This window comes from Bidens hawaiensis, unplaced genomic scaffold, assembly GCF_021521415.1.
Source record: "Bidens hawaiensis isolate Kalapana, Puna unplaced genomic scaffold, B.hawaiensis_p1.1 tig00000296_1, whole genome shotgun sequence".
NCBI classification, from domain to species: Eukaryota; Viridiplantae; Streptophyta; class Magnoliopsida; order Asterales; family Asteraceae; genus Bidens; species Bidens hawaiensis.
Genome location: NW_027491024.1, coordinates 4,077,321 through 4,092,615, shown reverse-complemented (window position 1 = coordinate 4,092,615; position 15,295 = coordinate 4,077,321).

Sequence of the window (15,295 nt, the reverse complement as noted above, 5' to 3'; positions counted from 1 at the left end):
TTGTGCTAAGGAGAATGTGAGTTGTGAGATGTGAAAAGAATAATGGTCAACACATGATAGAAGTTTCATATTATACGCCAAGTTAGTGAAATATTTTTAATAAATGTTTCATGATACATTTTTTTTATATTTTATAAATTAATAAATTAGGTAAAACATCCTATTATCATACCCACCTCCCATCCTCCAATGACTTTTAATGCATGGCCAAAAGAAACGAGCGTGATATTATTATATACAAATATTTATTGATTACATTTTTATTTTTTATAATTATATTTTTTTAAGAAGTTCGTTATTAATTTTTTTTTGAACGGCCAACTAAGTAACGCCGGGTACCCCGTACGCGGCCCCTATTGGCTAAAGGTAGCCCGAGCCGGCCACTAGTCCGGACGGACGGAGCCCCTAGCGGTCCACCTGTTGAGGGATTCACCGGATAAAACCCGACCCCCACGCCCGCCAAACGGCACGACAGCGAGGAGCCGGTAAAACTGGGTGAGATCAGGACTCGAACCCTGGCAAGCCAGAGTCATCCCTCATATCTCCCATATAAGTTGGTGGTAGTGAGGTTTGATCCTCCTACCTCTCACTTGTAAAGTAAGTGCTATACCATTGAGTTACAACCATCTTATGATATTAAAAAGATAAATAGTATTCTTATTTTACTTGCAACAACATCAAACAATATCAAAGAGTGTGGTATGAGCATGTCGCATGCGGGGTGTTTATTAAAATAAATCTATATTTAGGTAACAACTAGTATTGTCGCCCGCGCTTCGCGGCGGGGCGTAAGTTTTTAATTCGAAGCGCGAGCGAAAGTTGTTAATTCATAGTAGATGTCGCCAGTGACGACCCAACAATTTTAATGGCCTAAAGCGAATAAATTTTTTTAGGCCTTCATAAAAATAGTTTAGGCCTTTTTAAAAAAATTTTGCTCGTACTTATCATATTTTCAGCTTCACATTTAGTTAAATAAATAAGTTAAACGTAAAACCAAATTAACTTACTTTCTCTTTAGACAATCTATTTTGTAACATAAGCTAGTGCATTACAATGACATACTTGTTTTTTTGAAATAAACCAACCAAATGTGAATGTGTTGAATACAACATGAAAATAACCTGACTGGAAGCTAATGAACAACATTTGTGAATGACACTGCACACATTTGACAATTTTAGTATAAGCATTTACACATATATCGTTAAAGAAATATGAATGTCATATCTAATATAACGTTATGTTAAATTTCAATCTTTTAATCTCAAAACAATTTTGGTTAAACTACAATAGTTATTGAATTTATTTAAAAAATGAAAGTATTTGAAGTACCAGAAAAAATATATTGAATGAAACCCTATTGGGCAATACCAATACTGGGAGTTGTTTCCCACTTGGAGGCAGATCCAAAAACTAAAATACCGAAGGGAAAAATAAAACTAATATAGCTAAGGGAATAGGGTTCGAACCATAGTCTTTCAAGTTATAATCAAGTTACTTTAACAGCAGAACAAAGTTACATAGTGTGTATACAAAATCAAATTAACACTTTTATATAGCTTTATTTAAAAAGTGGGACTTAAAATTTATGGGGCCTAAAGCCCAGGCCTTAGTTTGACACACATTTGGGCCGGCCCTGGATGTCACATAGTTTTTACTGACATCGCGTGGAAACGTTTGATGCGCAAAGTAACGTGAATCAATCACAACAATTAACTTCTTATAATTTGTGTTTGCCATGTTTGCTTTAGAAAACAAAGTTTTTCCCCAAATAAGTATTAGTGAGAAAATTATTTACCAATATAGTGTTTATTGAGAAATATTTACTAAAGGCTGTTTTTGATAAATTTTTTTGTTTCTCACTCATCTTATCGGATGAAACTAAGATGATCTCATGCCATTTCTCTATTTTCTTTTCTTTTCCTTTTTTTGGAATTCATAGTAATAAAAACTTATCTGATTGAGCTGCATTGAGCATGTACTGGAATTTTTAATAAACCTATGACTAATGAAATCTATATTTAAATACAAAGCTATATTTAATACATTTTAGGATAGACAAATAATAACTATTTTGGAAGAAAAGAAACATGTATTTAAAAAATTATCCCGTTGAGCACTAAAATTCTCACTAAGACCTGTATTTGAAAAAAATAGTGCTAATAAATTTTTAAAATTAAAATATATATATATAACTATTTTGAAAACTAAAAATAAACGATCTATTTGATAATTTATAAACCAAATCAAGAATTTTTTTTAGTAATATATTATATATTCGTGTAACATTTTTTTTCTAGTTACATCAGTTTTATTTAAAGCTTATTCATTTGAGCACTTTAACTTTTAATAAACCTAGATTTAAATGAAACAAATAATAAACTATGTTTACTTTTTTTTATCTACGAAAATAAAAACTGTGTTGGAAAGATGAAGCTCAACATGTATTTAAAGATTCACAAATCAAATCATAATCTTTTGTTATAACATGTTTATATTTGTATAAACATTTTTTCTAGTTCGTTAATGTTCAATAAAATAAATATTTAGTTAAAAGGTTATTATATATACCTGCACTTTCGATTAAAAAATAAATTAAACGTTTTAAAAATGTTGTTTTAGTAAAAAATTTGATTACATAAATATACAAGGTTTTGTATATAAATAAAAACAAAGTATGAACTCCAAAAAAAATATCTTAAAAGAAGACGTATACATGTAAAGTCTTACTATTTTAAGTTTATATTAGTATTATTATTTTATGATAAAAATAAAATAGAGATATTTACATGTGTCCATATTAATTTTTTCCAATTATTTATACTCTTCTTTTATAAGTTGGTTGTGGCTCAATAATAGAGCACTCACTTTACAAGTGAGAGGTAGGGGGATCAAATCTCTTTACCACAAACTTATATGGGAGATATGAGGGATGACCCTGGCTTGCCAGGGTTCGAGTCCTGATCTCACCTGGTTTACCGGCTCCTCGCTGTCGTGCCGTTTGGCGGGCGTGGGGTCAGGTTTTATCCGGTGAATCCCTCAACAGGTGGACAGCTAGGGGCTCCGTCCGTCCGGACTAGTGGCCGGCTCAGGCTACATTTAGCCAATGGGGGCCGCATACGAGGTACCAGGCGTTACTTAGTTGGCCGTTTAAAAAAAAAATTAATAACGAACTTCTTAAAAAAATATAATTATAAAAAAATAAAAATGTAATCAATAAATATTTGTATATAATAATATCACGCTCGTTTCTTTTGGCCATGCATTAAAAGTCATTGGAGGATGGGAGGTGGGTATGATAATAGGATGTTTTACCTAATTTATTAATTTATAAAATATAAAAAAAATGTATCATGAAACATTAATTAGGGGAAACGTTGGCCGGCCTTAACGAGTTGAAAAACACCAACAACAGAGGATTAAATCACAATTAAATATAGGGTTAAGAACGGAGAGGGTGTAATGATACTATCTGCAAGATTAATTGAATTATATGGTCGATAACATGTATAACGAAGTGTAACATCCTAAAATTTTCGCATTTAATAAAAGAAAGTCGCGTTTAGTTATTGGGCGAAAATAATTAATTATTATTAAATAAAGAAAGTTACGTTTAGTTATTTCGTGTTAATAATTAATAAAGAAAAGATCATGGACTTAGATTAATCAAGATGAGATTATGGATAAGATGGGCTTAGGGTCCATGGGCCTTAGAAGTATAAATACTCCCTTAAACCACCCTAAAACCCTAAATCCTCATTTCTTTCCATCTTATTCTCTTCACACTCAAAAACACACATACACTATATACGGCCGAGAGGTAGAAGCGAGATCCGAGCCAAACGAAAGTCGATTCTTGATAGATCCTCATAGTGCAAGATAGATACAAGACCTAGAGTTCATAACCAAGCTAAACCGTAACTTTAAAACACGTAAAGGTATGTCTTTTATCTTTAAAGTTTACGTTTTTATGAACGGATAGCCTTGAAACTTAGAACGAGAATAGATCGGGTATAAACGAAAAGTAAAGTTGTAAAATTGATGCTAAAACGAACTTAATGGACCTGCAAAACACGTGTGGCTCGTCTAAAATGAACCCTAGATCTAATAATAAACGTTTTAAGCTTAAAGGTACAAACTTTATACGCTTTCGGATCGTGTTTTATCCAAAAATGGCCACGGAAACGTTTGCGGGAATTATTAACATCATATCAAAGTATTTCACGTTGAAACGAAGGTGATTACGGGTGTTAAGAACGAACAGCGGCTACTGTTGGGCAACTTCGCATGCTGTTAACTTCGCCAGCAGCTAAGTTCGCTGACTGTTAAGTGTGTGTAACATCCTAAAATTTTAATGTTGAATAAAGAAAGTTATGTTTAGTGATTTCGCGTTAATTATTGGATATCGAGTAAGGAGCGGATCATGGACTTGGATTAATTGAGATGGGTTAAATGAGAATGGGCCTTAGGTCCATGGGATTTAAGGGATATAAATATCCCCTAAACTCTAAAATATCTTTCATTTCACCATATTCTCTAACACTCCAAAACACACACACCACACACCAACACCGCCGCCGGCTGAGGGAAGAACCGAGCCAGATCCGAGAGAGAGAGCGATTAGTTGTGATAACAAGTTAAACAAGATCCAAACAAGCTCAGAAAGGTATGATTCTTGATCTTTGAAGTTTAAAGATCCAAGTTTTATAGTGTAGATACGACCGAAAATGGTCGGGAAGCGTAGTGGGTGATGTCGAACCTTAACAAGGGTGTTGAAATCGCCAAAATGCTCAATAAAAACCAAAACAGCGGCTGACCTGGGCAACTTCACCTGCAACTGGGCAACTTCGCCTTCAAAGCGATAACTTCGCCTTCAACGCGATAACTTCGCCTTCAAAGCGATAACTTCGCCTTCAAAGCGATAACTTCGCCTGAGGCCAAGTTCACCTAATTTATAACTTCGCTTACGGCTAAGTTCGCCTGATGACAACTTCGCCTAAAGCTAAGTTCGCCTGATGACAACTTCGCCTAAAGCTAAGTTCGCCTAAGGTTTAACTTCGCCTAAAGTCAAGTTCGATTAGAAAATAAATTAAAAACCTAATGAAAAATGTGTTAAGACAGTTAATGTAAATAAAATTTTTCCAAGCTGACTTGGCAGCTCGACCCCAGCCAGGGGCTCTGCCCCTTGGACCCTGCTAGGGGCTGTCGCCCCTGGACCTCGCTGCCAGGGGCGCTGCCCCCGGACCCCCGTTCGTTGTGGGTAGTAATTAAGACTAGAAAGATGATATAAGTAGTGATAGTTAATTGATATGTATACTTGTTATACAGTCAGCCGTGCACAACTGAGGAAAGGGATTACGATTAACGGTGAACGTAACTGTGTTCAGGTGAGTTTCTAGCCCCATTTATGTGTTATGTTTTCTGGGCTGTGTGCATACTCGATATGTTTGTTAATACGCTTATCCTAAGAGATAAGTGTATGCCTTATGTGAATGAGGTGATATGTATCAAATGATTGCTTGATGGTACGTGAACGATCTTCGGATATTGCACGTACTGTCAGGTTGTAACGCTAAGTATAAGGTAAGTATGATATGTATGCTTATGTGTATGAATGTGATAAAGTTAATAAAAGAAGGAAAGGATGGTTGTATGGTAACGAAGAGGGAATCGAACCCTACTAATATTCGAGAACTAGGGAACCGAACCCTACTAATATTCGAGGAAAGAGGGACCGAGCCCTAATAATACTCGAGGAAGGAGGGTACCGAGCCCTAATAATACTCGAGGAAGGAGGGTACCGAGCCCTAATAATACTCGAGGAATGTAGGGCGTAATGCTCTTTATAATGTAAGATATGAAAGTAAGTTAATACAAAAGAAAGTATGAAAGTAAGAAAGTATGAATGAAAGAATATAAGTTTATGTGTATTGTATAGTGTATAATTAACTAAAACTCACTCAGCGTAGCTGACTTTTAGTATGCACGCAGGTGAGTAGGATGAGGCAGCTCGCTTGAGGAGACGCGTGGCACTGAATAAGAAGCTGGCATCGGAAGACTCAAGACGTTTAAGTTTAATATTTCGTTTATTTTGAAAGACAAAATGATGTTTTAAGACAAGACGTGTTTGTTATGAAATGTTTTATGAATGCTTTTATATTCCGCGAATGTTTTAATTAACTCTGATATTTAGAACTGCGTTTATGAGTAAATCCAACACGAAAGTAGGGCTACCGGTAACGGGGCCTTACAGTGCGCCAGTAGCTAAGTTCGCCGATACTAACTTCGCCACCTTAAGTTCGCTGGGGTACAAGTTCGCATGTATACAAGTTCGCTACCTTAAGTTCGCATGTATACAAGTTCGCTACCTTAAGTTCGCATGTATACAAGTTCGCCTACTATGAACTTCGAGTAATACAAGTTCGCTGATGATAAGTTCGCCAAGTTAACTTCGCTGAACGTTAAATTCGCTTAAAATAATAAGTAAAAGTAATCCAGTAATAGGCCACGAATCGGGCTAACGAAGGAGTAAGTGAATAAAATAATAAATTAAAATCTTAATGGAAAATGTGTTAAGACAGTTAATGGAAATAAAAATTTTCCAAGCTGGCCTGGCAGCTCGACCCCAGCCAGGGGCTCTGCCCCTTGGACCCCGCTAGGGGCTGCCGCCCCTAGTACCCCGCTGCCAATAGCGCTGCCCCCGGACCCCCGTTTGTTGTGGGTTATATAAAGATGGAAATACGATACGAGTAGTAATAGTTAACTGATACGTGTAATTGTTATACAGTTAGTCGTGCACAGCTCAAGAAAGGGATTACCATTAACGGTGAACGTAATCGCATTCAGGTGAGTTTCTAGCCCCATTTATGTGTTATGTTTTCGGGGCTGTGTGCATACTCGATGTGATAGTTAATACACTTACCTTGACTGGTAAGTGTATGCCTTATATGGTTTATATGTTATGTATGTATATCTTAAATGTGAATGAAAGCTTGTCGATACGGGAACGATCTTCGGATATTGCACGTGTTGACGAGGGAGGTATGTGTATGATAGTTGAATGTGAATGGTAGATGTATAATGTATGGATATGTATAAATGAATAAAGAAAGTATATGTATGTTATGAGTATTTAAAGACCGAATGCACAAAGATGAAGAAAGATGGATCAGACCCTAATAATATCTGAGATAGAGAAGAAAGGGATCAGACCCTAATAATATCTGAAATAGAGAAGTAAAAAGGGATCAGACCCTAATAATATCTGAGATAGACAAGAAAGGGATCAGACCATAATAATATCTGAGATAGCCAAAGGAAAGAGGGATCAGACCCTAATAATATCCGAGATAGAAAAGGAAGGGATCGGACCCTATTAATATCCGAGATAGAAAATGACAGTAAATTTATATAGTATGATAGTAATAAAGTATGAACGTGTATGAATTTATGTAATGAAAGTAAATTAGTAAAATATGATTATGAGTCTTCGGACGCATAATTGAAGGTAAGTGTATGTATGGTATAATGTGTGATTAACTAGAACTCACTCAGCGTAGCTGACTTTTAGTATGCACGCAGGTTAACAGATTGAGACAGTTGATTTGAGTTGGACACATGGCAGGATTGAAGAGGCTGGCATCTGAAGATTGTCATGATGTTTTGAATGTTATAACTTATGTTATGTTTTAAAAGACAAATTATGGATAATTGTGATGAATGGTTGATGTTTTATACTATTCCACGAAAGTTTTAATAAACTCTGGTATTTAGAACTGTGTTTATGAGTAAATCCAACGCCCAAATGTAGGGCACCGGTAACGGGGCCTTACAAGTTGGTATCAGAGCAAAGGTCAAGAGATTTAAGCATCCTACATACTTAGACTCGAACAGAGAATGGATTTAAGTAATAAAAGAAAGAAGATGCCAGTTCAAGGTAGCCATGTGTCACTCAAGCAAGCTCAGTGAAGGTAAAGTGTATAGTTAAATAATATATGTTAATGTTATCTTAATTGCTAAAGAGAAGGTATGTGGATGTTAGGGATAGGATTAATTGGCTGTTTGATTGATTAACTGTTTAGAAGTAAAACCATCACAAATAGACTCAATAAGGGGAAGTGTACAGGACACGGAAAGTAACGTGATCAGCTAATCACAACTGACCACTGTTGTGGCTCAATGGTAGAGCACTCACTTTCAAATGAGAGGTAGGGGGATCAAACCTCACTACCACCAACTTATATTGGAGGTATGAGGGATGACCCTGGCTTGCCAGGGTTCAAGTCCTGATCTCACCCGGTTTTACCGGCTCCTCGCTGTCGTGCCGTTTGACGGGCATGGGGGTCGGGTTTTATCCGGTGAATCCCTCAACAGGTGGACCGCTAGGGGCTCCGTCCGTTCGGACTAGTGGCCGGCTCGGACTACCTTTAGCCAATGGGGGCCGCATACGGGGTACCCGGTGTTACTTAGTTGGCCGTCCAAAAATTTTTTTTTGTCAAATTACCAACAAATAGTAGGAGTGACATCCAAAAAAAATTATCAAAAACACTATTTTAGTAAATATTTCTCAATGAACACTATATTGATAAATAGTTTTCCGCCAACACCTTTTAGGGAAAAAACTCTAGAAAACGTTTAAAATTTTGTTCATGAATGCCACTTTCAACACACAATGAATGATATGATATATTTGTAATACTAGACGAGTGCCCGTGCGATGCAGCGATAAAACATACATTTGCAATCATGTAACAACTTTATGGATGTTCGTTGTTCGATTTGAAACCGAAAAACGTTCAAACCGGTCATTGGTATGATTTCACCATTGATTTTTTTCATTAACTTTTGGCCGTCGTTTTCAATTTTCAAAGGGCTCGTTTCGGTTTCCGACGACAAAACCGATTACCAACGGTTTGACCCACGGTTTAATTTAAAATCCATTAAAACCAGACAGCAAACACCCCTACGTAAAATGATATTTTTTAAATGAAAAGACTATAACAATATGATACTCAAATTAAAGATAAAAACATGCTCGTTTTTTATGGTATAATTTCTTTAAAAAATATTAGCACATAAAAATTTATTAATATTTAAAAATAATGAGGAGTGTTGAGTTAAAAATGATAATAAAAATCATATAAGAGTGAAAGATTAAAGATCATAGTTGTAACTATTTTTAAAATTTACATAAGTTAAGCAAAATGAATGGGTCAATTATGTAACTATTTAATAATCTCTTTTAATTGTTAACAAATTTGCCCTTATCCTAAATGCATTAAAGGTTGTATCATATGTTAATTGATTTGTGAATCCCATAAAATTAAGGTGTCTTAATTTGCCTTTTATTTAGTGTATTATATATAGGATAGATATAGATATAGATAAGGCAAATATTTATGTCATTTATTCCTTCAGTTAGGAGATAAGAACACCTCTATTTTCTAAAAGTTCTTTGTTAAATAACTTGATTTGAACGTGGATGCGGCCTTCGGTTGAATATGAATAAAACCCATATTTTTTAATTTGACTTTTGTGTATAATGGGTGAAAATATAGCAGGGTAACAGGCCACATGAGCACTTACACGTATTGTCATATGAGGACAAAAAACTAAACATCATTGAAATCAGGGGCAATAGGAGCTGAACATATTTGTTTCTACTTTCACGGGCATATAAACTTGTACATACCATGAACAGTTGCATTTTGTGAGTAGGATAAAGTTTGCGAATTAGTATATATATATAATTTGAAAACTGAATTATATACAGATCAAACTACATTGGGCTTTAGCCCAAGAAGATTAGTGGCTTAGCCCACCTTTCTATTTAAACTCACAATGCCAGCCCACATTACTGATGTTCAAAACCTATACACTCATTCATGTAGCTCACAAGCCACAAGTTACCATGATCAATGTTATTTTTAATTTGCTCTAAACCAAGTGGACCCCTATATATATATATTTTTAGCCGGCACTACAAAGATTTTTAGGGTTGATGACACTCAAAATTAACGATTTTAGCCTTGCCATTGACAGTTGAACACACAATAATTCATATCCTTTATTAATTTCACACAACATTTCAATGTTCACGCTAAAAGTTCATTTTTGAATTTAGTCATATTTATAGAACGAAATATCACAAAGTATGAATAGAATCTTGGTTATTTAGACCTTGTATATATGAAGTCATGTGGATGTAGCACAACACATGAATAGAACCTTATTAAAAGAACAATATCAATATGATTAGTCGGTAATCACTAACCGAGGACGAGTTTAAGAAATTGATGGAAATGTGGACTTGAAAATTAGTTAATTATTTAGACCTTAGTATATTTGAAGTAACTTGTATGTTGTTGCTTTATGGTAGGTTAGATACTGGAGTTTGATGGACCGGTTCTAGCATTCCTCGAATACACATATGGTAAAAAGGGTCTAGAAGTTGTAGCCTCAGGAACACTCTTTGACGATCAAGTCAATATCGAGCATACAATTGTAGGAAAATGGTTCACTTTTAGTTAAGATAATAATAATAAAAATATAATAACAATACTCTCGTTAATCGTTGGAAATTCACTTAGTACAATACCGTTTCAAAAGTACATAAAAAGATTATAAAATACTAATTTATATACCGGAATAATTCAATTCATATCTTACTAGGAGTGCTTCCATAAGCTTTTTTCTAGCATTCATGTCACGAGTCTTCATCACTTGAGTCTTCAACAAATGATTCTTCAAAACAACAATTCGCTTATTGAAATTGGGTAACGGTTTTGGTTGAGGATCGCGTTAGACACGGGGCCCTTAAAACAGATTTCGTGTCTACTCTCAAGCGCGTCTGTTTCCCAGGGTACAACAACTGGAACAATATGTGTATTGCCGGAGATGGCCATGAACCCGAGGAAGTCACCGGCTATATTGGTGTTTATCAAGATGTAGGAAAATTTGTTGAAGTTGTTTGACAAGTATAGAGAGTGCTCCTCTCTAAATTTTGTCATGAGTATGTGTAAGTGACTCAAAAATATAATTTTTAAGTGTTATTACAACATGAACAAACAAGTTCATTATATACTTACACAAAATGAAAAATACTCAACCAAAATTAATTTAGTCATAAACAATAAAATTAATTTAGTCATAAACAAGATAATTAATATTGTAATAAACTTGAAATTAATTATTGTAATTAACATGGTTAAATACTTTTAATTAGATTTAAGTGGTAAATCAAAACCATCATATTAATTCATGACATGAGTTGAAACAAACGATTTGACCAGGTCCAAACAACTGTTCGCAACAGTCCGTTATGCAGGTGCGACACTCATGCGCTCCTACGTGGGACACGATATCAAAGATAAATCCAATTTTCTTTTCTTTGGTTATTCCAACCATACAACTTCGAGCATTGATATTCATTCATCTAAGCTCTGTTTTGGACACTCAAATCAATATTTATACAACACATATATAAATATATTATTCATGTCCAAAGTTAGTGAAAAACTCATTTTCACTAATAAATTTTTCCAACAACAATAACCCAATGTACATGTAGCATAAATATGTGTATTTAGACTTTTAGAGAACATATTTAAAGGAAAGGTGGGCATTGTGTGTTAGATTAGGTCCCATGGCCCAAACCCACCTTTATCATTAAGTGCAATCTAACCTACACCATATATGGTGTAACATATCACGCAAAATCCAACCTAATTGTAGTAGCAGACTATTGCACCCTCTAAATATTTCAGCAAGATATATTGACAAACCATCCCCTCATTTGACCACGCTTAATTAATTCATCCAACTTGAGTTAGACTTAACTTTAATTTATTAAACTTTTTAGACACTTGACGTTAGTCAAATTTATAGCATTGTACATAAACAAAAATAAGTTTGACCACACTTAATTAATTCATCCAACTTGAGTCTTTTGAGTTAGGCTTAACTTTAACTTTAAACTTTTTACACTTAACATTAGTCAAATTTATAGCGTTGTACATAAACAGAAATAAGTTAAATTCCGTTCATAGTTACATTAATAATCTTGAATATATGTAGTATACTGCGTTTCATTACGATCATATTGCAAGAATCCAGTATTTCATTCGAAGACAAAATAAACACGATTTTAATATGATTTTATTCTTTAGACTTTCTATAAAGGAAATTAACTGTCAAGGTTATGCGGTCCAATTTTGTCAAATTTAATACTTATTTGTCACGATTTTGCTTCGACCCTGTGCCACTTTTGTCAACAATATGTGTGATTTATCTCAAATACAATTAAACACATTACTAAAAGAAATTAACACTTAAAAAAATCATAATTATTTGAAAAACGCCAACACTAACCACACACTTTTTAGGACTTGAATGTCAGCCTCCTTTTTAAGATTATAACTTGTTTGTTCTATACTAATTAAATGATGTTCTATACTAATTAAATGATAGCAAATTCAATTTTAAATTTTAATCATCCAAACTATGATCCGTTCGTCAAAAATAATTCGTATTTACACTAATGTCACCTGTGAATTTTTTTATTTTCGTTAGGAGCTATCTGAACAACATAATCGTCATTGTTGTATACATGATTGGAAATTTTACAAGCAAAATCAAACATAACTCAAGTACAAATTGATACGGATTCGTATTAGTGGAAGCTATAAACCCTAGCTTGAATAAACCTCCTTCGGTCGGCCGAAAGGAGAAAACCGAACAAGAACCTGTTCGTAAGGAGAAGAATAATCTTTCTTTGAAATAAATTGCATGCCATTCCAACATCTGATTACAATGTTAAATAGAAAAAGTAAAGAGATAAACATAGAGAAAATCCCAACAATTAAGGAAAAGATAAAGTCTAAATTTTAAACAAAACTTAAAATAAAAGATGGTTGGAATGGGTCTTGATAATAACTCGATGGTCCAATGCTAGCCTCGAATTATGACCGGCCCAACACTTGTATGACTAAGGTCGGGTGGTTCTTCAAGCGTATCCGGATCCGTATCATCCCCCCCCCCTCTAAAAAAGGACTCGTCCGCGAGTCGTCTTCACCCTCCGCGACATAAGGAGAGAGGTCAGCAACGTTAAAAGTGGCAGACACTTTATAATGGCCAGGGAGATCAATCTTGTAGGCATTGTCATTTATGTGTCTAAGGACACGAAAAGGACCATCAGCCCTGGGGTGTAACTTCCCAAATCTTCCTTGAGGAAATCGTTCACGGCGCAAATAAACCCAAACTAAATCACCTTCATTAAAAAGCACCTTCCGTCGATGTTGATTTGCGCGTGCCTGATATTGTAAGTTGTGCTTAACAATCTGCTCACGAACCTGCTCATGTAGTAACTTGATTTGCTTTGCCTGTTCATCCCCTTCTGCGCTAAAGTACTCAAGCTCGGGAGACGGTGCCAAGTCAAGTGGGGTAAACGGGTTTCGGCCATACACTTTGAAAAATGGACTGCGACCCGTAGAACTATGATTGGACCGATTATATACAAACTCGGCCTGTGGCAAGGCAAGATCCCACTATTTCGGATTATCCCCAACAAGGCTTCTAAGTAGATTACTCAAGCTTCTGTTAGTGACCTCCGTTTGACCATCCGTTTGAGGATGGTGTGAACTACTAAACTGCAGCTTTGCGCCCATACGTTTCCACAACGTTCGCCAAAAATGGCTAACAAACTTGACATCCCTATCAGACGTAATCGTCTTCGGAACCTCATGCAACCGAACAATCTCTGTAAAATAAAGGCGCGCTACTTGGGAAGCATCATACGTCTTAACACAAGGAATGAAATGGACCATTTTGGAGAACCGATCGACAACAACCATGATTGAATCCTTTTTGCGCTGAGTGAGAGGAAGACCCAACACAAAATCAAGACTGACATCCTCCCAGAGACGAACCGGGGTAGGCAAAGGAGTGTAAAGTCCTTGGTTCGTATGACGGGTTTTAGCAATATGACAAATGCGGCAACGACTCAAAATTTTCGAAACCTCTTTTGAAATCTTAGGCCAATAAAAACGATCTCGGATAAGTGCAACAGTTTTATCGCGGCCAAAATGTCCCGCCAAGGCGCCCTGGTGGCATTCTAATGCTATAGCCTCCCGAAAAGATGAAAGAGGAACGCACAACCGATCTCCCTGAAACAACAAGCCATTCTTACGAAAGAAACATTTGTAAGGCCCGCCTTTGGTTTTCTTCCAAACGTCACCAAAGTCTGGGTCATCTTGATAAAGGTTCGAAAAGGAGTGAAAACCCACGTTGTCAAAGGATATGGCTGTTGTAAGAGCTGGCCGGCGGCTCAAGGCGTCAGCGACAGAATTTGCGGTTCCTGCTTTGTGACGAATAACAAAAGAAAAATCTTGTAAGGTTTCAACCCACTTAGCATGTCTTGGGTTCAACTTTGCTTGCCCTTGAATTAACTTGAGAGCCTGATGATCAGAATAAAGAATGAATTCATTTGGGAGTAAGTAATGTCGCCAATATTCCAGGCTACGAACGATGGCATAAAACTCTTTATCGTATGTACTATAGCGTCGCCTCGTGTCACTTAACTTTTCACTAAAAAACGCAATCGGACGGTGTTGTTGGCTGAGAACACATCTGATGCCCAAGCCGGACGCATCATATTCAACCTGAAATACGTGTAGAAAATTGGGTAGTGCGATAACCGGGGCCTGTGTAACCGCCAATTTTAAGGCGTCAAAAGACGACTGTGCAGCATAATACCACACAAATTTACTACCTTTTAAACATTCTGTCATGGGGGCGACGATTGAACTAAAAGTCTTAATGAACCTGCGGTAAAAAGATGCGAGCCCATGAAAACTACGAACATCATGGAGGGACGTTGGGGTGGGCCAAGTTGTTATGGTCGAGATCTTTGAGTCGTCCATGCGAATGCCAGAACCCGAAACTAAGTAGCCCAAAAAAAGTACCTCTGAAGTTAAAAAATGACATTTCTTTCCGTTTGCATAAAGCTTCTGATCTCGGAGAACCGTGAAAATATCTCGCAGGTGTGATAAATGGTGTGCCACATCCGAACTATAAACCAAAATGTCATCTAAGTAAACGACCACGCAAAGACCTATAAAAGGCTTAAAGATGTGATTCATTAACCTCATAAAAGTACTCGGTGCATTCGACAACCCAAACGGCATAACCATCCACTCGTACAGACCGTCTCTAGTCTTAAAAGCTGTCTTCCACTCATCCCCAGGCCGCATACGTATCTGATGGTAACCACTACGCAAGTAGATCTTAGAAAAAACTT